The sequence below is a fragment of the Canis lupus genome, chromosome 18, assembly GCF_003254725.2.
Source record: "Canis lupus dingo isolate Sandy chromosome 18, ASM325472v2, whole genome shotgun sequence".
In the NCBI taxonomy this organism is placed as follows: domain Eukaryota; kingdom Metazoa; phylum Chordata; class Mammalia; order Carnivora; family Canidae; genus Canis; species Canis lupus.
Window position 1 is genome coordinate 2161452 of NC_064260.1, and position 22898 is coordinate 2184349.

The following is a 22898-nucleotide window of genomic DNA, read 5'->3' on the forward strand; positions in this document are numbered from 1 at the left end:
GCTCATAAAAGTGAAGGAAGGAAGGAAGGAAGGAAGGAAGGAAGGAAGGAAGGAAGGAAGGAAGGAAGAAGGAAGGAAGGAAGGAAGGAAGGAAGGAAGGAAGGAAGGAAGGAAGGAAGGAAGAGGAGGGAGAAGGAGGGGGAGTGTTCATAGGCAGAGCAGGAGGGATGGAGGGAGGGAAGCAGGCACAGGGGGAGGGGGGATAGAACCACAAACGAGAAGCATCAGATGCAAGGAAGGAGTTTGAGTTCCAACAGACTCTTATTTGGGGACGCAGACCATCTGTGGGACGGGCTGCTTGGGCTGGATGCTTCTCCGGAGAGGAGGACGGGAAGAGGACATCCCTTCAGGGGAGAGCACAGTGACAGCACACGCGCGACACGGCCCATTGTGCCGCAAATGCGTAATGATCACAGATGAAATGTAAAAAAGGGAAACCCAGACCCTCATTTCCATGAACCCGAGAAAGAGAGCCGAGGCGAGCTCCGCAGAGCCGTGCGGTGTGGAGCAGGCCTGAGGTACAGGGGGGGACCCGCGATGGCTCCAGCCAAGGGGAGTGGCCGGCAGCGGACTCAAGTGGCTTCATGTCCTATCAAAGGAGCATGGAAACCTGCCGCGTGCCTCCTTGTCGTGGCTTCTCCGAGCCTGCCGACCCCAGTGGGCCTTCAAAAACGGGGCCATGATGCTTGTTGCTCGGGTCGGGTGCTGGCCCAGCCTGTGAGCAGCAGTGGGGGGTGACTCCAGACTCCCCAACACTCACGACGCAGACCTGGCCTGCTCTGCAGGCCCCAGCGGGCTCTGTCCTCCGCGGCTCCAAATCCAAGGGCCTTCGCCGGGCCATGACCCCTGGAAACATTTTACTAAGTGTGTGTGCAGCATGTCCATCCACGTTGAGGAGACTGCCACGGAAAGCAGGATGTAAGCGGAACCAACATAGTGTGAGTTGTGGCGTGGGTTTTCACAAGCGGCTTAAAAGACACCCCAGTCTCGGCCAGTTTCCACGGGTCAGGAGTCCGGGCCCCACGTGGTGGGTCTCCTGCTCGGCGTCCCCAGGGCAGCCGTCGGTCGGGGCGTCGGCGGGGCCGCCGTCCTCCCTGGGGCCCTGGGCCTCTCCCCGGCCCCCTCGGCTGCAGGCAAAACTCCCGATCCGTTTCCTGTGGGCGCAGGTGTTGTTCCTGGCCGGTCCTCAGCCTGGCCGTGAGAGGCTCCCCCGTGCATGACCGTGGCACGGCCCCTCTCCGCTCGCTGGTCCCCGTGGAGGTGCGTGGCCTCTCGGGCTGCAGCCTGCGCGCCGCCACACGGGCGGTGGACTCCCGTCTCTACGGGCTTTCATCACCCGGACAATGACCTGGGCGTTCTGGTCATGACAAAGCCCAGCTCGCGGGTGAGAAGAACGTCTGTCCTGGCGGGAGACGCACATCCTGCAAACATTTCCGGAAGGTTCCATCCCTTTGCGGGCTTCTCCATCGTGGGGAGGGCAGATTGTGCAGATAGAGGGAGGCAGCACCCTGGTCGAAGGCTGGCTTCGTTTGCTCGGAAAATCTGCTAAAAAAAACAGTGTGCGGAAACCCTAATTCCCACTATGAGCTTAGCCCTCGATGTGACCATCCCGCGTCTCTGTCACAGAGAGCAGTTTTTTCCCGTTAGAAAGACGGCCCCGATGGCCCCGATGGCCCCGGTCCTTTCCTGGGGGCCAAAGGCTCGGCCCTGCAGTTGGCAGCATGACGCGTCCACAGTGTCCTCACGACCAAGCAGGGCTCTAGGGTGGGGGAGCCTGGGGCTTCCAGCACCCCCTCCCCAGCGCAGCTGTGGGCAGCCGTCATCCTCCGGTGCTCCCTCGGCTGGAAGACGGGCACACGTCCCCTACCACCCCGCCTTGGAGAGCTGAGGTGCGGGCGAGCGATGCGTGAGGCCCTCTGGCGCCCAGTCCCGTGGGTCTAGGCGTCACCCCATCCTCCCGGCCGGCGCAGGGGCGGGAGGCCTGGGCATCCGTACCTGGCCGAGCCCTCGGCGTGACGGGCGTGCAAGCCAGCACGGCCGTTGTGTCTTTCGCTCCCTGCCGAATCCGCTCCTGCCAAGGACTCTCCGCGTCCACGCGCCAAGCCGGCCTGAGAGGATGCCAGCTGAGTAAAGCCCTCCCAGCCCCTCTGCGCTCTCCCGTTGTTTGCACTTTGATAATCTCCGAAGCTCAGTGCAGACTTGCACTATTTAAAAAGTGCTCTCTTAAGCAATAAGGAGTCACATGCGCGTTAGAGGGCCGCAGCTGCGGCGGTGCTGAGGCTGACACAGGGCACCCCCTCCCCCCCGCCCCCGGGAAGCAGGGCCGGCTCCTGCTCCCGATTACGAAACTTCATGCCGCTCTCCATCAAGCGTCGGAGGACTCCTTTGAGATAGTTGCCACCGCATTTTAATTACTGCTGAGCCCGCTTGGCAAACATGTCCTTTCTTGGCAGCATGTGAAAAAAAAAAAAAAACAGTATTTTTGGGCACAGGAAGGCAGACTGGTGGTTTAATTCTTGTAAAAAGCAAACGCTACGGTGCCGCCGGAAAATGGCATTGCCGGTCTTCCCGGGGCACCCCATTGCGGAGCCGGGCCCCGCTCCCCATGGGCCCTGGAGGTTCAAGGCACCCTGAGCACCGAGAGTTGGCTCCGAGAAGTAAGAAACTCCCAGAGAGGAGGCGTTCGAGGTTAGGTCCTTGGGCGTGAAGGAAACCCCTGGTTTCCACCAAGTCCTGTTTCCCAGGCTCACCTGCTGGCGACGGGAGCAGGCTCTCCTTGCTCCTCCCACCCGCTCTGCCCGGCGTGCCCGGGGCTGTCTGGGCTCCGAGTGCGTGAGAGCTTTGCCACTTGCCTTCGCAGATAACATAAATAAAGTGTTGTCCAAAGCAGACAGACACTTGGGCAATTCCTCTGGAACATTCAGTCCCTGATGTTCCAGTAAATGGTTGCATCAGGGTGGACGAACATACAGGGTGCTAAGAACGCACTGAAAAAATGTGCAGGAGTGAGTCAGGGCCGATTAGCAAAGGGCGGAGCAGCCCCGCCCGGAGTAGGGCCCCGTGGGTCGTGGCCGGCCTGCTCTCGTGCCGTCGCTGACCCGGGCGAGGACCGGGGGCCGCTGTGCGCCCTAACTGTGCCGCTCGGTGGGACGCAGAGTGACTCGGAGGCCGCTATGCAGACAACCCAACGTCTCTAAGGGCTGCAGGGCGGGGGGTCAGGGGTTGGGATAGAGGGCTCCAAGAGTCAGGGATGAACCTGTGCTCCTGCCCTCTCTCCCCCGCCAACGGCACAGGTGCTGCTGCAAGGTGGCGGCGCCAGGCGGTGCCTGAGCATTGCTGTGCCGCGGTGGCTGCAAAATTAGACAAAATTAACACAGAGAAAATGCAAGATGTGACTGCTGCAGTTCAGGGAGCCAGCTTCGGGGGCTTCCTGGTTACCACATGATGGGGCCACTCCACGTCCTTCCACCTGTAGGCCCCTGGCGTGGGGGGGCAGCCCGCAGGCCCCTTCTGACCCTTCCGGTCCCTCCACGTCTGCAGCCACCTGCCCCCAGCACGGCAGCCAGCCGTGGAGTGTCCCTTTCCGTGTCCAACACAGCACGTGTCCCGAGGCCCGGGGGGGCTCTGGGCGCCGGGCAGGGGCCCGAGTTCCCTCTCTTACAATGTGAGCGATCCCACCGCCTTGCCCGCAGCATCGGAGGGCGGCCAGGGAGGTCCTGGGGGCATCTGTGCACAGACGACAGCGGGCCATGGCTCTGGCTCGTCAGCACAACGTAGTAGGAATGACCAGACGCCTGGTTTTGCTCACGCCAGTGCTGGGGCGGGGGTGGGGGGGGTGGGATCCCTTGGGTCTGCGGCCCGGCCTGCTGTTCCCACTCCTATGGACGGACCTTCGGGACTGGCCCTGTCGGATTAAGCCCAACACGTTCCGTTGACCCTGGTGTTACCGGGTTCTCACTCACGGCGTCGGGCCCCGCACCTTTCACCTCTTGGTTGTCTCGGGGCGCCGGCTGTCATGCCTTCAGAACCACTTACTGAAAAAAAAAAAAAAAAGGAACCACTTACTGAACCGATGGGAGGTTTGGGGCGAAGCAGCCCCTGCAGAAAGCGCCTGGCGGCACCGGGACCCAAAGAGCACGTGCAGCAGCGCAGAGCTCCGGTGCAAACCCGGAGGCCCCACAGGTGGTGCCCAGTCTGGGGGGCCAGGCCCTGGGTTGTGCTTGGCCCCCGCCCCTGTGCCCCGCGGCCTTCCAGCCCCATCAGCCTGGCCCACAAGTCTGCCTTCCAGCCGAGCACCGCTTATGAGCGCCGCTCTCCCTCTGGGGTCCTGCTTTTCCTTCCACTCAGGTTCGGGGATTCCTGATCACCTGCCAGACCTTTGCTTCTAAGAAGAGTGACTTGTCTCAGCTGTTTCACATGATTTCTTATTATTTTGAGCAGTCGTGGGGGCGCCCGGGGGGATCCAGGTACTCCAGGCTGCTGTTAAGGAGGCAGGAGGAGCCCCTCACGTCTGCAGAACTTACTGTTCCTCCTTAAGCCTCAGTTTCCTGGGATGCCTGGGGGGCTCAGCAGTTGAGCATCTGCCTTAGGCTCAGGGCATGACCCCGGGGTCCCGGGATCGAATCCTATGTGGGGCTCCCTGCATGGAGCCTGCTTCTCTCTCTGCCTGTGTCTCTGCCTCTCTCTCTCTCTGAGTCTCTCATGAAAAAATAAATAAAATCTTTTTTCAAAAAGCCTCAGTTTCCTCATCTGTAAAATGGGGACAGCCAATCCCACTCATGCTGCAGGTGAGGCGTCTGGCACCCCTCCCTGCCCATCACTAATATCAGATTTTCAGATCTTTCAGTTTACAAAGATGTACAATTCTGCAAGCTTTGGGAGAGATCATTGCCTCCTTCCCTGAAGTGCAAAAGAGGAGCCGTGGTGGCAGCAGGCCCGTTCCTGTAAGGCACGCTTCCCGGGGGCAGCCAGCCGATCCCGGGGTCTTGCTGACACACATAAATCAGAAGGCATCCGAGCACGTGCAGAACGGGCACACCTGTTCAGCGCTGTAAAACCTTCCCAGCTGCGCTCGGCTGGCACTCGGGTCCTGCCCAGGCACAGACTCCGTTTCCTGTCCCCAGTGGACACAGGGTGCCCGGGACGCAGCTGTCACCTGCCTCAATCCTGCTCGTTCTCCAAGAGCAGCTCTGGTGTGAACAGTCTCGCTTCACAAGCCTTCACAACACCCTGGGCCTCACCTGCCTTTTGCAGCTTCTGTGTGAATTGATTCCCCCCCCACCTTCCGTCTCCACACTGGTCCAGAGCAATCGCGCAGGAGCTCCGGGTGTGGAGGAAATGCGCTTCCCCGTGACGGCAAGGTGTGGGGTGAGCAAGGACGCACGGAAGGACCTTGGTCCACAGCAAGGGGAGCAGTGCTTTCTGCGACTCTCCTAGGAGCAGCGGTCGGGTGAGTTTCGCACCTGCGTAAAGTCCAGCCAGTCCCTGTTGCGTAGGTCCATGTCACCCCGAACCCAACCCAAACTGAGGTCAATTCTGGGGGTCTCTCATCAGCCATTTAACAATGACCAAATTCAGTCAGGAACACTAAAAATGACAGCAACAAAGAGCAATCAGAAAAAAAAGATAATATAATAATGATAATAACAGCAATTGGCAAGCAGGCCAGAGCCAAAGAGTTCACAGAAGTCCCAAACCCTCCATTTCCATATTTGCACAACACGTTTATTCTAACCCCGAACCCTGAGACCCTGAGGCACGGGGAATGAGATGCAGCAACGTAAGACGAGCTGCTCTGGGAAGAGCCGTCTCCCGAGTCCACCATGAGCAGAAGCAGGGGGTGGTTTCCTGGTCTCTTGTGGCTCGGGGACCCGGAGCTGCACGTTGGTGGCCTGTCGGGGTCACCTCCTGAGTGCCGTGGGGGTCGCGCGGACGCTCCCTGGTGTTGGGCAGCAGGGCAGCCTGGCCCCTGCCGGGGCCCCAGGGGCTGTCGCAGGGATGGTCCTTCTAGAAGGAACGGCTTCGTTCACAGTCACCCTCTGACCCCCGCTGGCCTAAAAGATCAAAGACAATAACTCGGGGACTGGCCTTTTCTTCCTGGCTGTCCTGGGCAGCGTCCTGACGGCAAGAGCACCTTGGCCATGGGCATTGCGCATCGCTGGAGACGAAGTCGTGCAGCCGAGGGCTCACAACTGGTCAACGGCTGGGCCTGCCTCCAAGTCCGCGCCCCGACCTGTGGGCTGGGTCCCCGTAGCCGGAGGCCGAGGCTGCAGAGCACTGTGTACTCCCACAGGCTCCCCTGCCTGCCTCCCGTATGGCAGGAGGGCTGAGGCCTGTCCGTCCAGCCGTTCCGAGCACTGACTGTGCGTCAGAGGCGCTGTCGGAGGCCTTGGGAATTAAATACGAGCAAGACACAAGAGGTGGACGGTGCGAGGCATAGCATGCCCATAACAGGGGAACAAGAGGGTCGACGGTGCCACGCTCTCTGGCCCAGGGGACGCGAGGCAGGAAGGGGAGGGCTGCTGGGTGCAGGGCCAAGCCCACAGAGCCTGAGATCGATGGAGAAGGGGAGGACATCAAGCGCCGGCCCAGGAGGAGGAGGATGGCGACCAGCAGCCACGGGAGGTGTGTCCAGGGGCCCTTGGGGGCAGCCAGCGTGGTGCGTTAGAGCAGAGCTTCTCAGCACCCCTGCATTAGTCAGCTCGGGCTGCTGTAACAAATAGCACAGGTGGGGGGGGGAGGAATTTATTCGCACGGGGTTGGGCGGCAAGACGGAGGGCGGGGCTGGTTCCTTCCAAGGCCTCTCCCCTGGCGTGTCCTCAGCAGGTCCTCCCTCTGCGTGTGTCTGTGCCCAGTCTCCTCCTACTATCAGGACACCCGTCACATTGGATTGGGACCCGCTGCAATGACTGCGTTTTAACGGAATCACCCCCTTTGGAGGCCCCGTCAGTAAACACTGTCGTGTTGGGAGTCAGGGCTTAAGCTTTCGAATTTGCGGGGAGCGCAGTTCAGTCCGTGGCGCAACCTGAGGTCTCGTTACAATCCAGATGGCCAGGCACAGCCTCTGAGGCCGTAGGTGTCAGTTGGGGTCTGAGAATCCGCATTTCCAGTCAGTTCCCAGGTGCTGCTGCTTGTCCGGACGCCCAACTGTGAGGAACCCTGCACAGTGACCGAAGGTCCCCGAGGTGGCCCCAGAGCGAGCAGTGACCAGCAGACAGATGGGGAAGGGACCTGGCCCTGGCCTGCGTGTGCAAACCCCGGCTTCACGTCCTGTTAGCCCCCTGACCTTGGGGAGTGATCTAAATGACCTTAACCCTCGAGCCCTGGTCATGCATGGACGGCTGCCAGGGGCTTTCGTTAGCAGGAACAGAGGGCGTCCAGCCTGGGCAGGGGGCTCCCCCCACTGGAGACCCTGCAGAGGAGTTACACGCATCACCCCGGGGACCCTTCCCGCCTTGTTCCTGTGGCTCCGCCTCGTGAAGCCCTGGCCTGGTCCCAGCCATGCTCCTGGGGGGCAAGTAGGAGAGAGGGGCCCACCCCATGGTCACCTCCTTGACCTCCGCAGGCAGCACACGGTGTCCAGGGCCGCAGATGCTGGCTGCTTCTCGGGGTGGCCGCTCAGGCCGCCTCGGGCTGGTTTCCAGGCTCCGCTCTCTGGGGGAGCCACCAGCTGCCCCTCGGTCCTTCCGTCCTCTGCAGGGGGGCGAGGTTTGGCCTCTGCAGACCTGGGGAGGCTGAGATCCACACCACGAAGGCTTCTTTGAACCCAGATGACTGGTCTTTAAGGAGGCACAGGGGCTGAAGGCCAAGGGGGGGCTGGGTTCAGACTCCCCCAGTTCCGCTGCGACTGCTCTGCGTCAAGCGGTGGTTTCCCCATGACGGGGGTGGAGGATGCCCAGGCACAGGGCCAGCCCCGAGAAGCCGCAGGGCATCCTGGAACTCTGGGGGCACACGCCTGGCTGCACTGCGGATCAAGGCAGGACCCCTCTTTTTAAAATAACTTTCATTTGCAGGGACGCCTGGGCGGCTCAGTCGGTTACGCCTCCGAACCTTGCCTGCAGCTCAGGTCATGACGTCAGAGCCGTGGACTGAGCCCCGCGTCGGGCTCCGTGCTGGGCGTGGGGCCTGCTTGAGGTCCTCTCTCCCGGTCCCTCCGCTGCTCACTGTCTTTCTCTCTAAGGTACTAATGATGATAAAATAAAATTCCCTGTTATTAGGAAATCACTTCAAAGCTGCAAAGTCATATATGAAAACAGGAATAGCACAAGGATCCTTATCCAGAGTCCCCCGTTGTTGACATAAAAAAAAAACTTTCTTAAATGGACTTTTAAAAATGTCTCAGATATCATATTACAAAAACTGTACTGCAAGGACTTGGGCTCGTCTCTGAGCCCCTCCTGGCCTGTGTAAGAGGTGGGAGGATGTCACAGAGTCGACGCTGCAGCGGGGGAAGCTCCGTCTGGCTCCCACGGGTGGGCGCGGCGTCGGGGCCGTGGATTTGCAGCTCCAGAGGAGGCTGGGGCCCTTGGGGCTGAGGGGGGCCTGGGCCAGGAGAGACTCCTCAGAGCCACACTCCAGGGCAGACGGCATTTCCCTCCGGGACAACTGGCCTAGTCGGTATTCCCAAGCCCAGAAACAAGACTCAACCTGCTTGGACTGATCCGTGTGTCCCGAAATTCATAGGTTGAGGCCCTAACCGCCCCCCACATGTGACAGCGCTGAGAGGGGAGGCCCGTGGGAGGTACTTAGGGTTAGGTGAGGTCGTGAAGGTGGAGCCCCGCGATGGCACTGGTGGCTTCACAGGAAGGAGAGAGGGATGACTGTCCACGCCCTGGGGACGCAGCAGGAAGAAGGCGCCTTCCAGCCATGCGGGCTCCTGGCCCCGGACGCCCCGCCTGCAGACTGGGAGAGGCTGGCCCCTGCGGGGTGGGGCCCCCTGCGGCGCCCTGTCATCAGCCCGAGCAGGCTGCACTCCCTCCTGCCCACCAGCCCCAGCGATACGGAGTTAATTCTAGAAAAGCCCATGCTCCTCCCCACCTCCAAGGCTTCACCCCCAGAGCACGTCCCCCCACCCCTGCCGTCTTGTTTCCTGCCTGTCACTTCCTCGGAGGCCTCGCTTCCCTGGGCACCCTGAGAAGATGCCCCGATCGGGGGGGCTCTTCCCTCCGCTCATGTTTCAGGGCAGAACCTGAGCAAAGCGTGGAGTCCCCTAGCTCACGTCCCTCCTCGACTCAGGGCTCAGGCATGGGCTCCTCGTCCCTGCCACGCCCTGGCGACTGGCTGGTGCAGGTGCCCCCAGATCCCAGATGGGCGGGGGTGCGGAGTAGGCCGTGCTCCCTGGGTGGGCTGTCGGGGTGGGGGTGCCGGGTGGGGACTCGGGGAGCTGCTGGCTCAGAGCGTGAGCTGGGCGCTGGCTGGGATTCCAGGTGGGTGTCACCACCTGTACTGCACACCTGCCGTCCCCAGGGCGGCCTGGCGAGGGGAACGTGTCAGTGTGCCCAGCTCGCCACAGAACAGCCAAGTTAGCCCCCTGCCTCCCGCCCCCTCCCTCCCACACCTGCTCCTGCAAACCGCCTTCCCCTGTCACCTTTCTGAAAGCCAAGCTCAGGTCTGTCTTGGGGAATCCAAAGCCATCCCAGGTTCTTAGCCACAGAGGACTGGAAAGGAGACCCGTGGTTTAATTTATGTGCCTCGAACAAGCACTGGAGTCTTTATTTTTTTTTGAGATTTTATTTATTTATTCATGAGAGAGAGACACACACACACAGAGGCAGAGACACAGGCAGAGGGAGAAGCAGGCCCCATGCAGGGAGCCCAACGTGGGACTCGAACCCGGGACCCCGGGATCACGCCCTGGGCCAAAGGCGGCGCTAAACTGCTGAGCCACCCGGGCTGCCCTACACTGGAGTCTTTAAATAGCAAGTTTGATTTTTTCCCCCTCTTTCATATATAGGATGACAAGCTCAAAGGAAGTTACACAGGAAGATGAGTGATTTGCTTTTCCTCTATATATTTCTGTAATTCCCCAGGTTTTCCCTAATGACTCTACATGATTTTTACAGTCATATAAAAATAAAGGTCATTTCTGTACAAAGGCCCTAAAGTTGGAGCTAACAGTATGGGCAAAGCTGATTTTCCTAATAGCAGAATTTCCTTAAAGAACATTATTGACTGGGATCCCTGGGTGGCACAGCGGTTTAGCGCCTGCTTTTGGCCCAGGGCGCGATCCTGGAGACCCGGGATCGAATCCCACGTCGGGCTCCCGGTGAATGGAGCCTGCTTCTCCCTCTGCCTGTGTCTCTGCCTCTCTCTCTCTCTGTGTGTGACTATCATAAATAAATAAAAATTTTAAAAAAAAGAACATTATTGACTAATGATATAAGACTTTTCAAGGGAGGTTTGCTGGGATATCCCAGAGGGGCAAGTTCCCCATTAAATCAAGGACAAAGTCAGACCCAACAAGCTGCTCCTTTAGTTCCTGGGCCCAGGGAAGGGCACTTGTCACCTCCATGATATGAATGAAATGACCCAAGAAGGGTCCCTGGGCCCCGTGGGCTCCAGGACTTGGAAATCTCCCCCAGGACATGAAACCCTTCAGGATAGAACATTTTCGTTGCAAGAGGTCCCCACAGAAGTGTCGCTATCTGGATGGAGCCCTTGCTAAGCTTCTTCAGCTACTGATGTCTTAGTGTCATTGAAATGATTGGATTTCCTTTTTTAAACAAGATTCCACCAACATGATCTTGCTGGTGCTGGGGAGGGTGGGGGGCGCTGGAGATGTCGTTCAGAATCCGAGTCCTCTCTGTGACCAGGAGCGCCCTGGCTCGAGCCTTCCCGTGGGTGAGCCAAGGGCTTCTCCTTTCCTTGCTGTCCTCTGGCCATGACACACAGCGGCATTGTGTGCACACCCATGTGCCAGAAAGTGTAATTCAGTAGTCAAAGGGGAAGGACTTTAGGAAGAAGGGATGGGGGTGGGAGGAGGCTTGAATTTCAAACCGAAAGGACACCTGCCAAAGTAAGATGACACAGAGGACACTTGAACAATTTCACCCAGATTGACCTACTCTTGCATTTCCCCTCTTGGCTTTATCGTCTGCTCTCCGTTTTGCCCAGAACCAGTTGAGAGCATGCTATGCACACCTCGGCCCCGAGGACGCGGTGCACACGTCCCAGGAGGAGGGACGTTCCTCTGGGAGCCACACAGGGCACCCACCTCGCTGTGTGGGAGCCAACACAACACTCAGCTACCTCGGCCTTCCTTCCATTGCTGGCGCCTGCCCGGCGATGTCTGTCGGGCAGGCGGGTCCCCTCCAGGAGAGTGCCAGGTCAGGGACTACATTTTCTGGTCGTGGCTCTTTCTCCTCCAGTCTTCCCTTGTCTTTTATAACTTGGACACTTTCGAAGAACTCAGTCCCAGCCCCCAGCCTTTTTCCATTTTAGTAGAACAGCCCTCATGTGGGCTTCGGTTGATGCATCCTTGCGTCTCTGCACACTTATTTCTGGCCCTGAGGGTTAAGCAAGAACCCTCCCTTCCCCCCCACCCCATTAAGTGATAAGTCAACATACTTATTATTGGCGTGGACTCCTACGAATCCCATTTTCCCTAGTGGTTTATAATTTATTGCCACGTCTGTTTGTTCGGGGGCTCCTTGGTGACGGAGGACGGGCCAGTGGGCGCCCTTCCCGCTGGCTCCACTCGTCCTGGTGACATGTCCCCTCCTTTGTTGGAGCTCTTCCTCCCTTTCCAGGGGAACAGGCTGCTCTGGGCTCCACCTACTTTGCTCCAACCTGGAATCTGTTATTTCTCTAAGGAGCCCTGGTTGCCTTGGAGACCAAAATTGAGCTCATGTGATTGGATAATGTTCTCAATACTTCTAAGGTGCCTTTCTTTCTTGTGTGGACAGAGCCAGGCCCCCCGATTTAAGTCCATCCCTTCAAGGTCTTTCTCTTCTTTGCCCAGGTCATGTCTGTGTGTCCTTCCTACCACAGTGGAACCCTAGGTCCCATGGATCCTGCACGTTCATTCCTTTGCCTAATCTTATCATAGATCAATTATCGTTTCAGGATAGCTTTCCCCATACCACAGCAATGGCTAATAGGAATTCAGGATTTCCCTGCCATTCTTCATTCTCCTTCCCACCTCCCCAGCAACCCCCCCCAAAAAAAACCGAGAGAAATTTAACAACAAATTATAGTAAGAAATAGGATACAAGTGAAGTAGGAACATTATCCCCCAATTACTTCTAGTTTGATCCTAATTTGCAAAGGAATTAAGCAACCAAAGTGGACAAGAGCGAGTGTGGGTTGGCGGGAGGAGGGAATGGAAATACATTGTAATAACCGGCCAGCTCTCCCCACAGTAACCAAGAGCTAACTTCACTATGGAGATGGGGATAATGTTTTTCTCTGCCAGGAGAATAACTGGGATTGGCTATGTAAGAAAGAACTTGGTGCTCAAACATGGACAGAAATACATATAATAAAATTCAGAGTGGGGACAAGGACGCTGAGTCTAACTGTTGAAGTCCTACGCTGGGCACACAGATGGGTTCTCTTTTTCTCCCCACCTTTGCAAGGTGTCAAGGCGGGGATGGCTTGATGCTTGCTGTTCCACATCACCTGGCTTTCTCTCTGAGTCTCTCCAACGTACTAACAGGTTGTGAGATCCAGTCATAACTGCAACAGCAGAGCAGCTCCCAGAACCATCAGACTCATCAGATAGGCAGCCATTCATGTAGAGAACAAAGCTTGCTTTGCACATATTCTCATAAACCTTATTTGTGTCAGACAGACCTATTTTCCACTTAGACACCCTGTATTTTAGTTGAGAGGTGGCCCCTTGTCTTTACGTAATGAGCACTAGCCTGAAATTCTACATCAAACCCACAGAAGGGTTTCAAGCAAGAGATGGCTTGAGTGGATTTTTCTATCAGAAGGACATGAGGTAACCCAATACCTTTGCCCGACTCCCCTATCCATCTTTCCACCTGTCCAGTCATTCAGAGCATGTTTAATATTTAGAATCTGCAAAGGACCAGGCTATGGCAGGGGGCTGGGCAGACAGGAGTTGTGCACAGTGAGGGCTCCCCCTACCCCAGAGGCAAGGGAAGCTGGGAAGGTGGGGTGTTCTTTGAGGAAGTAATGTTTAAGCCAAGTCCCTGATGTTGAGTAACGGGTAATCCACCCAACAAGAAGGAAGTGTGTTCTGCAGGGGGAAGAGCATGTGGAACAGAGGATGGAACAGCGGTGAAGGCCTGGGGTGAGGCCAAGGGAGCCAGGAGCCTCGGCTTCCCTCCCCAAACCCTCACTGGAGCCTCTAGACCACAGCACCCACATCTGACCTCTGTGGGGGTGGTGGTCACAGGGTGGTCGAACTTCTTACATGTAGCTGCCTTTCTCCACAGTGAAGGACCCACAGAAGTCAGGTGGAAGCTTCACAGCCTTTTATGACCCAGCCTTGGGCATGACATAGCCTCACTCCCACCTGACTCATTTGTTGGAACAGCCCCAAGCCCACCCAGGTTCAAGGGGAGGGACGCAGGTCCTACTTGTCCACGTGGGAGTGTGAAGGCACCAGAGGAATGTTACAGAACTGCCAGAGTCTGCCTTCTGGTCTCCCGTACCTCTAATCACACATCATTTATATTCCTTCCTTCAAGAAAACCCACTTCCTTTCCTTGCGAGCCCCTTACAGCCCTTCCATTATAGCATTAGGCTGCAGCCTAAGGGCTGGAATCTCATCTCTTAAGTGACACTCAGGTGTGGTGAGGTTCATCCCATGCAGCTCCTGGGATATAGCTCCTCAAGGCACTTTTCCTGACGTGAGCACCCATGAGGTCCAAAGTGATCTACGCCCCCTTTGCCCCACATGTGATCACAGGAGCGGAATAGGATACCTGCTTGCAGTGGATGGTGAGTGGTGGACCCCCCACTACTACCACCAAAGATGTGTCCCACTCCTAACCCCTGGAACCCTTATTTAGAAAAAAAAAATCTTTCAGGTGTAAGTAAGTTAAGGATCTCAAGATGATATCATCCTGGATTTAGAAAGGTGACAGATACCCTCATGTGAGGAAGGCAGAGGGACATTTGAGAGGCAGAGACACAGAGAAGGCCCTGTGAAGACAGAAGGTGAGATGGGAGTCCTGCAGCCCTAACCAGAGGAGCACCTGGGGCCACCAGAAGCCAGATCATACCTGGAAGGACCTGCTTGGAGACCTCTGGAGGCACCCCTGCCATTACCTTGATTTTGGACTTCAGGCCTCCAGAAGTCTCTGCTGATTAAAGCCACCCTGTTTGTGGTAATCTGTCACAGCAGCTCCAGGACACTATATACCCTGCTCTCACAGTCCACTCACAGGGAGGCCTGAAGGCCCCGGCTGCCACTGGAGCTTGAGCCTGCCCCCTTGCCGTGATTCACGGCAGCGCTTGACTCTGCCATCTGGGGCCTCAGCTCAGGCCAAGGTCATCCTTTCCTCTCTGGCCTTGTTTGGGGTGGATGCATCTTTCAGATAGCCCTCTCTGTCACAGCTGGGGGTCCCACATCTCCTTTCACTTTCCACCATCCCTGGCCCTTCCAGTCTAAGATGATACCATTCCCTTCTCTGGTTATTCCAACCATGCCAACTGCAAAGTATGAAAACAAAGATCCTGAGCATGAGCTCCTAGCTCGGAGCTCAGAAGGTAAAATGGAGGTGAGCACAGGTGTTAGTATCAGCTACTTAATTATACTTAGAAATTTTTCATTAAAATTATGTCATCTTTTTTGTTTGTTTGTTTTTAATTGTGGCAAAATCTATATAACATTAAATTTCTCATTTTAACCATGTTTACGTCCACAGTTCGGTGGCATTAAGTACATTCACCTTGTTGGGCAACCACCCCTACCATATAACTCCAGAATTATTTCTTCTCAAAGTTAAACTCTGTACCCAGTAAATAATGACTCCCCATCACCCGCTCCCAGCTACCGGCAAGCACCATTCTGTTTCCTTTCTAGTAGAAGTGGAACGAGACGGTGTCTGTCTTCCTGTGACTGGCTTATTTCACTTCTCATAAAGTTTTTGAGGTTCATCCATGTTGTAACGTGTCAGAATTTGCTTCCTTTTTCAGGCCAAATCCTATTCCACTGTATGCACCTGCCGCATTCTACTTATTCCCTTCGTTCATCAATGGACGCTTGGGTTGCTTAGAGTTTTGGCGATTGTGAAGACTGCTGCTCTGAACAGGGATGTACAAATACTTCGTCAAGACCCTGGTTTCAATTATTTTGAGTTCATATCCAGAGGTGGGATGGCTAAATCATATGGTTATTTGATTCCTAATTTTGTGAGGAGCCACCATACTGTTTTCAATCATGGCCACACCATGTGACAGTCCCATCAGCAGTGTGTAAGGCTTCTGATCCAAGCACGTGAAACACCATTTACAATACAAATAGCTAACTCCACACCTCCCCCTAAGATAATTTTCTTCTCTTTCCTCCTTCAACAATAGGAATAGTAAGAAGCATATCTATTACTGTTTGGTCTGCTTGGTCACCCCAGCTTATCACTTGCTCTATGATATTCAGTAAGGACTAATTAAAAATTTCAAAGGATGCTTTAGACCATGTTAATAAGAGTTGCCACAAAGCTGACAGGAGAGACACGTCACGATGTGATGTGTACGTGAGCCAGATGGTCTGGCTCACTCACCATAAGTGATTCTCTGAGGAATACATGTGGCCCAACATGGTACCTGATTTGAGGAGGCTTCAATGATACTCCTTCCCTCTAGGACTGGAACTAAAAGTTAAATCATTAATAATTCACACTGTTTGTCACCTTGTCACTGATTTTTAAAAATGTTATCAGCTGAAGAAAGTCATTTTCACATAAAGCTGTACATGGGTCCCCAGTATATAAATAAAGGAAAGGGGATTTTTCTGATCCCCTAAGAGGTGAAGTGAATTGAGTAGGAAATACCACCTCTCATTCTTTCTCCTACCTAAGGAATTTCCTTCAGAACAGTTTGAAAACAAATACCCTAAAACCAGGATTGGCTAACTATGGCCCATGAGCCAAACCCAGCCCACTGTCTGCTTTCATAAATAAAGTTTTATTGGAACACAGCCATGTCCATTGGCCTATGAATTGTCTATGACTTTCTTGATACAGCGACAGCATTGAGTCATCACAACAGATCCCATAAAAGCCAAAAAAAAATTACCTGGTCCTCCACAGAAAATGTTGGCCAATCTGCTTTCTAAAATTGAGCCCAATTGGCGGAGAGACGTAGGAATAACCATGATCACAAGGGCACAAGACACAGCTGTCCAGGGGCAGGGCTCTCTGACGGGTCAGCGGGGGCACACACAGCCTTCTGTGGTGAGGGGATAGTGCGTGGTAGTCACGGCCTGGCCAGGAGCACTTCAGGTAGGAGACTGGTGGTTCCTTGAAGGGGAAGAGGGTGCTATTTGCAGAAAGAGGACAAAATACAAGCCGAGGAGAACAAATAGGGATGCTGCAATGTGTGTTTTTAAGAAAACAATGGAAAACTAAAGAAACGATTAAGTAAATTTTAAAAAATAGGACACGAGTGTTTTCTTCACAGACATGCATATTGTCAGTTCAATTCCTCTTTAAAAGGGAAGCAGGAAGGATGGTGTTGTGCCCAGACATTGGCAAACGCACAGAACACTTTTCAATGTCCAGCCACCTGGGCTTCCAGCCTTCATCTCAGAGAAATGCCGCGGTCCCACAGCATTCCTTAATTACCCGAGAGCAGGTGGGAAACCAAGGGGCTCTCCTACTCACTCTTACCAATTCGACAAGCCACCGCGAAGGATGCCAAAATTTAAAGATATAATTAGCAATCTGAAATTCATCGCCACCTGGTCTTGAAGCCAACGACGTGGACAAGTATTTGATGAATGTGAGTTGGCTAAGAGTTCTGCATACTTCGTGGTAGAGAAATAGCAAGTGTGTCTCCCCCTGCACCGCTGCTCCCTGTGTTTGCTGACAAGTCTTCCTGCAGCCTTCGGGCCCCAAACCCTGCTGAGATCAAAGAGTTTTTGAAAGGAATCCAGACATGCTAGTGACATGTATATAGCCACCCTCGCTTTTTGCACATTGTAATAATCGGAGCACTCTATACTTTATTCCAGGGTCCCACACGGTAATAAACATGTTCTTTGGAGACAAAGAGAAAATTTGAAGAGTAATCAATTGTGATATCACTCCTTGATTATGTTCATATTTTCTCCAGTACTGTGTAATTAGTAGCTGCGATTGCTTAGCCAAGTAGGGATTAGGAGGAGGGACCTAAATGTCACCCAGCTGACAGAGTGAATTACTCATTCCTCCCAGTGCACATACATTCAAATATTTATGGGATTTTACCTCCAGCACTATCGCGGCTGCCCAAGGTCGTGATACAATACGGCACTCAGCTTACTGACTCTGTAGCCACGTTGTAAAGAAAATCCAGGCAAGCTGAATTTGTCTCGAGTAGACTATTTCATTGAGTTGGCTGATGCCTAGAGTCTATGTCATGGCCACGGTTGACATGACTAGAACTTTCCATTCACGTGGGTCCGTCTGGGCTGCGAGTTCTGACGCAGGTGCTCCACCGCACATACCTAGTGTCAGCGACACCCACCTTCAACCCACCTACCGTCAGAGCTGAACGTGGGGTAAAAGCAAAGTGAAGGAGCAGGGAAAACTTGAGGGTGTGGCGGAGTCTGGGTCTCGAGCCAGATCCTGAATCGTGTCCTGGAACCTGGCCACCGGGACTGGCATCCCTTTGTCCTCCGAGTGACGGGGAAGGGCCTTCTTCTGATGCAGGCAGGACCTACAGCTCTACGTTCTGTTCAGTGGTTTGAGCAAATTCACCGGACAATATTTTGCTCAGATGGATCAGACTGTAAAACAATATAGGATTGCTGATTGTCTTTTTTGCTTCATATTTTTAATGTCTTTTCATCTAACTAAACATATTTCAATAACACCACTAATGATGGCTGCAGATGTTGCTTCTATTGAGCTAAACCACAATTTATTTTACCAATTCTCTGTCACTGAACATTTTCTCATACATGTTTTTATCTTTTCACTGAAACTGAATTCTAAGAATAAGAAACGCTAAATTATAAGTATGTCCATTTGTAAGGTTGAAATATATTTTCAAATGGCCCTACAGGAGCACTTTAATCATTTCTACTCTCACCAGTAGCTACATGGAAGGGTGATCGCAGCCCAACACCTCCTTCAGTATATTTGCTCATTTTTTTATTGCCTTAGATAATTTTGAAGATGACAGGATTACCTCACTTGTGTTTCAATTTGCATTTTCCTTAAGCTCCAACTGTTCACAATGACAGCCCACGGCCTTCGTCTGGCGGGTTGTGGCCTGCTCCCTGGGGTCCCCTGGTCCTCCTTCCTATAGGGGGACCTGCAGTGCCTGCGCCCTGTGGGCTGTCGGGCCAGGGCCAGCACTGGGACCCCAGCGTACCCGGCGGGCAACGGGGACCCTCAGTGCTGGTGGTGGCACAGCCCCGTGTGAGGATGGAGGATCGCCAGAGCATCCCAGTGCCGACATCCCAGAACCACTTCATTTCCAACACCGGCTAAGCTTGGGCTTCATTCTCTGCCTGTTGAGCAGTATCACCTTAAGATCCAACCCATGGTTCCCACTGTTGTGTGGATTTCTCATGCTATTAAATGCAGAGTTGCTGGGCCTGAAAATGACATCTCGCTGGTCCATCCCTGGCCTGGGAACACCGTCCTGTGGTGAGTCATGGGCTCTGCAGAAGGGGCAGGATGTGGGGTGCAGAAGACCAAAATCTGTGTCTGATTTTTCCTGTTGGCTGTCTCTGTCCCTTTTTGTCCTTCTGCTCAGTTTCTTAATCTGCAAAAGGCAGTTCATAAGGGGCACTGCTTCAGTTTTTGTGAGCATCCAATGTGGCAGCCACACGCTAAGATCCTGTACATGTGTAATCTTTTTTTTTTAAAGATTTTATTTATTTATTCATGAAAGAGAGAGAGAGAGGCAGAGACACAGGCAGAGGGAGAAGCAGGCTCCATGCAGGGAGCCCGATGCAGGATCCGATCCTGGGTCCCTAGGATCACGCCCTGGGCCGAAGGCAGACGCTCAAGCGCTGAGCCCCCCACACCCCTGTACATGTGTAATCGTATCAACAATGGTAGCAATGGATCTTGGCAGTTCTGTGCCACCTCCTTTGTCTCCTGTTGTCACAGCGAATCATTCTGTGAGTGGTTCTGGGATTTTTTCCCTTCCTGAGGCACAGGGGGTATGGACCGAGGTCTGAATGTGTGGTGCCTGCCGTTCCCCCAAAGGGGCTGGCTGGACCCGGACCTTCTCCAGGGCAATTCATGAAGACGACGACGTGTCTACACTACAAAACCCAAGCGGATGGCAAGAAGGGTGTGGTGTGGTGAGAAAGGGAGCCCTGCCCCTGCACTATTCCCATCCCCTCCAACTCCATCTCCTCTAGCACGAGCCCATTTCACAAGCAGCAGCGATCTGTGGAGACGTGCAAAGTGGATGCTGGCGAAGGACCCTGGTGCCCTCAGGTTGGAGGTGCTGAGCCACAAGGATTTTACTTGCCAGCTGTGATGGCTAATTGTATGTTGGCCTGACTGGGCTAGGGGGTCCCAGATATTTTGGTAACCCTTGTTCCGAGGGCGCCTGTCAGTGTGTCTCTAGAAGAGATAAACGCTGAATTGGTAGACTGAGTGACGCAGAGTGCCCTCCCCGCTGTGGCAGGGACCCTCTGAAATGGCTCCACAAGAGATGCTTCTTCCCGCCTCACTGCCTTCAAGAGGGGACAGGGGTGAGCTGTCATCGGACTCAGAATCCAAAGGAAACTTTTGCCAATAGCTCTCCTGCGTCTCAGGACTTTGTACTCAGGTTGGAAGCACATCACTGGACCTGCTGAGTCTAAACTTCTCAAACTCTGTTAACCACATGAGTCGATTTCTTAAAATAAACCAACACATGCACACACACACACACACACACACACACACGCTCCTACTCCTGTTTCTCCAGAGATGCCGACGGCCACAGTGACCTGTCTCAGGATGTCACCATGAATGAATGCTTATCCTTTGTACGCCTCCCCTTCTTCTGTGCAACAGGGTTGATAATGTTGACGTCATGTGTAAAGATGTTGAAGGGATGAAGGGGGAGCGCTTAGCATGTGGTGTTGGGTTCATAGTGAGGCTCCCCCGGCCGTGGCTTTGCCAGAGGCTTTACAGAGTGGATTAGGAAGCACACGGCATTTCAAGCCGCTGCCTTCTTGGGTTCGGGTTCTTACCCTCTTTGGCAAGCCTGCCTCTGGCCCCTGACAGGAGTCTGCAGGGCTCACGTCTACCACGCGCATCTCTTCCTCCTTCCACTGCTGCTTCTTGCTATTCGGCAAGTGCTTCTCAGTGCGCCGTCACAGATACATGCACTAGAATTACCTGTAGATTTACGCGTGGATCAAATAGGCAGTTCTTGAATCCCACCCAGAGCCACACTCAGGACACCCTGGCAAGGAGCCAGGGAATTTGCATTTTTAACAAGCTCCCTGGGTGATTCTCTGCCTTAGGCCCTGCTGAGGCCCTTTATTCCACGCAGATGTAATTAAGCCCTTTAATTACACTCTGTGCCAAGAATTAACAGTCTTAATTATCTGAGACATTGACTGACAATAAAAAGGCATGAAGTAGCTTGGTTTTTATTCAAAACGAAGGTAGGACTTGAGCATCACTGAGAGTAGCCATTCCCTGGCATAACTAACTGGGGCTTCGGTGTGAAAATGCGGTGTTGGCCAGGACAGCTCCCTCCACTCCAAGGTGGAGTCCAGTTAGTGAAATGGGACTCACAGGGACGCTTCTGCAGATCTCCAAGGCTCTAGTGACATCAAGGGGTAAACTTCTGAATGAAAGGGGGGCACATCCCTCACATGGTGTCCATTCGGATATCTACAGATGTGACCCCAGGATAGGTGGCTATCCTGCCACATCCCAAGGAGGAGGTCAGTATATGAGAATTACCCCCCACGAGTAAGGCGAACGTTAGCTGCCATCCATCTTCATGCGCCTGTTTTACTAGAATAAGAATGGAGGCGCAGAGTGCGAATTGACCTTGTAACAGCCCAGATTTTCGATTCTGACTGCAGGACCAACAAGACCATTTCTGCTCTTCCTTAATCTCCATTAATCTCAATGGTCTGTTCATGTTCAGGCCAGGCCCAATCGAGCAGGAGACATGTGAGAAGAAAAGTGGGTTCTTGGTCCTGCTGTAAAAAGGTCCTGATCCAGGGAGCTGGTCTTACACAAGTGAAATAGCCAGTTATTTATGCAGCCCAGCCAGCCCAGCCAGGCCCTACTCCACTCTCCCCTCATCATCACCTGTCATGAGTGGGAGGCCTTGGACCCGGACAAGGCTGCTGAGTTTCCTGGGAGTGGAACACCATAAGCTCTTACGCCCCACCACTTGCGTTGTATATTCCAAGTCATCCTTTTGTTGAATGACTAAACCACAGTGAAAGCCCCTTAAAGAATGGGATGGAGCCAGAGTCGTTTAGATGAAAGCTGGGGGGAGAAAGGCTTTCAAAGCCTCAGTTATAGACTGTTCGTTCATAGGCTAGTGGCAGGTGCAGGTGGTACAGAAAGGGATGGGGAAGGAAGTACAAGGACAAATGAAAGCACAGGCTATAAATCTCCTAATTCTGACATCTGCCTCTGCTTTTGCTGCTTCCTCAGATTCTCCTTCCCAACCTGAACAACGAGGGCTCTTTATGATGGCCGGAGTCGTTGAGCTCAGGAAACTCTCAGCCCTGGGTTATTGGAATATTCATTCAGGACTCAACCTTGTAGTTTTTTCCCCTTGAATCCTTGGTTACACTGCTGTTGTTTGTGACAATATTATCTGGGACTTGCAAGATAATATAGAGAAACAGAGACTTCCTTCTAAGATGTAGAAAAAGGAGACTGGATTTGCCCTCCTGCTTGAAATGATCAAAATCAAGGCAAAATAGATGAAACATTCACTTTTTAGACTTTGGAAACCAGGCAATGAAGGCTACTGATCCCTGAAAGATGGGTAACAAGCCAGGTGGGTCCTATAATTTTCCCACTTTCCTGCCCTGAAAATGTTTTCAGGCTCCATGCATGGAAAAGGATTGAGATAGAGCTTAGAGGACACTTGAGGTAAGGAAATTGAAGGAAATTTACTGATTGCTGGGTGCCGTAGAATGGAAAGCCTCAGAGAAGGAGAAATCCAAGATCTGAGAAGGTTCTGGCTCACGTATTCAGCTGAGTGCCAATGTGGGGAAACTGTTTGGGGCTGGGGAAAGAACCATCAAGAGGATGGGAGGGAGCAGCACCCAGCAGTTACATAGGTCAGGGAATATACTGTTCCCTTAGACTGGAAGCCTTGGCATCCATGTGGAATTAGGTAAATCAAGCAGAAGTATCTTGTCTAGGCAGCAGAAAATAATCACTCCTGGCCTGAGCGCTATTCTAGTTCCATTTAACCAATTTGAAAAGAAAGATCTGAAAGGATGCAACAATTTCCAAGTAACTTAATGGTATCTCACAATAAGGACATAAATCAAGGAATCAAAACTACCCCCAAAAAGGGGTGCCTGGGCAGCTCAGTTGGTTAACTGTCTGACTCTTGATTTAGGCTCAGGTCATGTTCTCAGGGTCCTCAGATCGAGCCTCGCATCAGGCTCTATATTAGGTCTGGAGTCTGCTTGACATTCTCCTTCTCCTTCTGCCCCTCCCCTCTGCTCTCTCTGTGTCTCTCCCTCCATCTCTAAAAACAAAACAAAACAAAACAAAATAAAAACTAACCTATAATGGACAGATGCTAGAATCAACAGACAAGGATATCAAAATAGG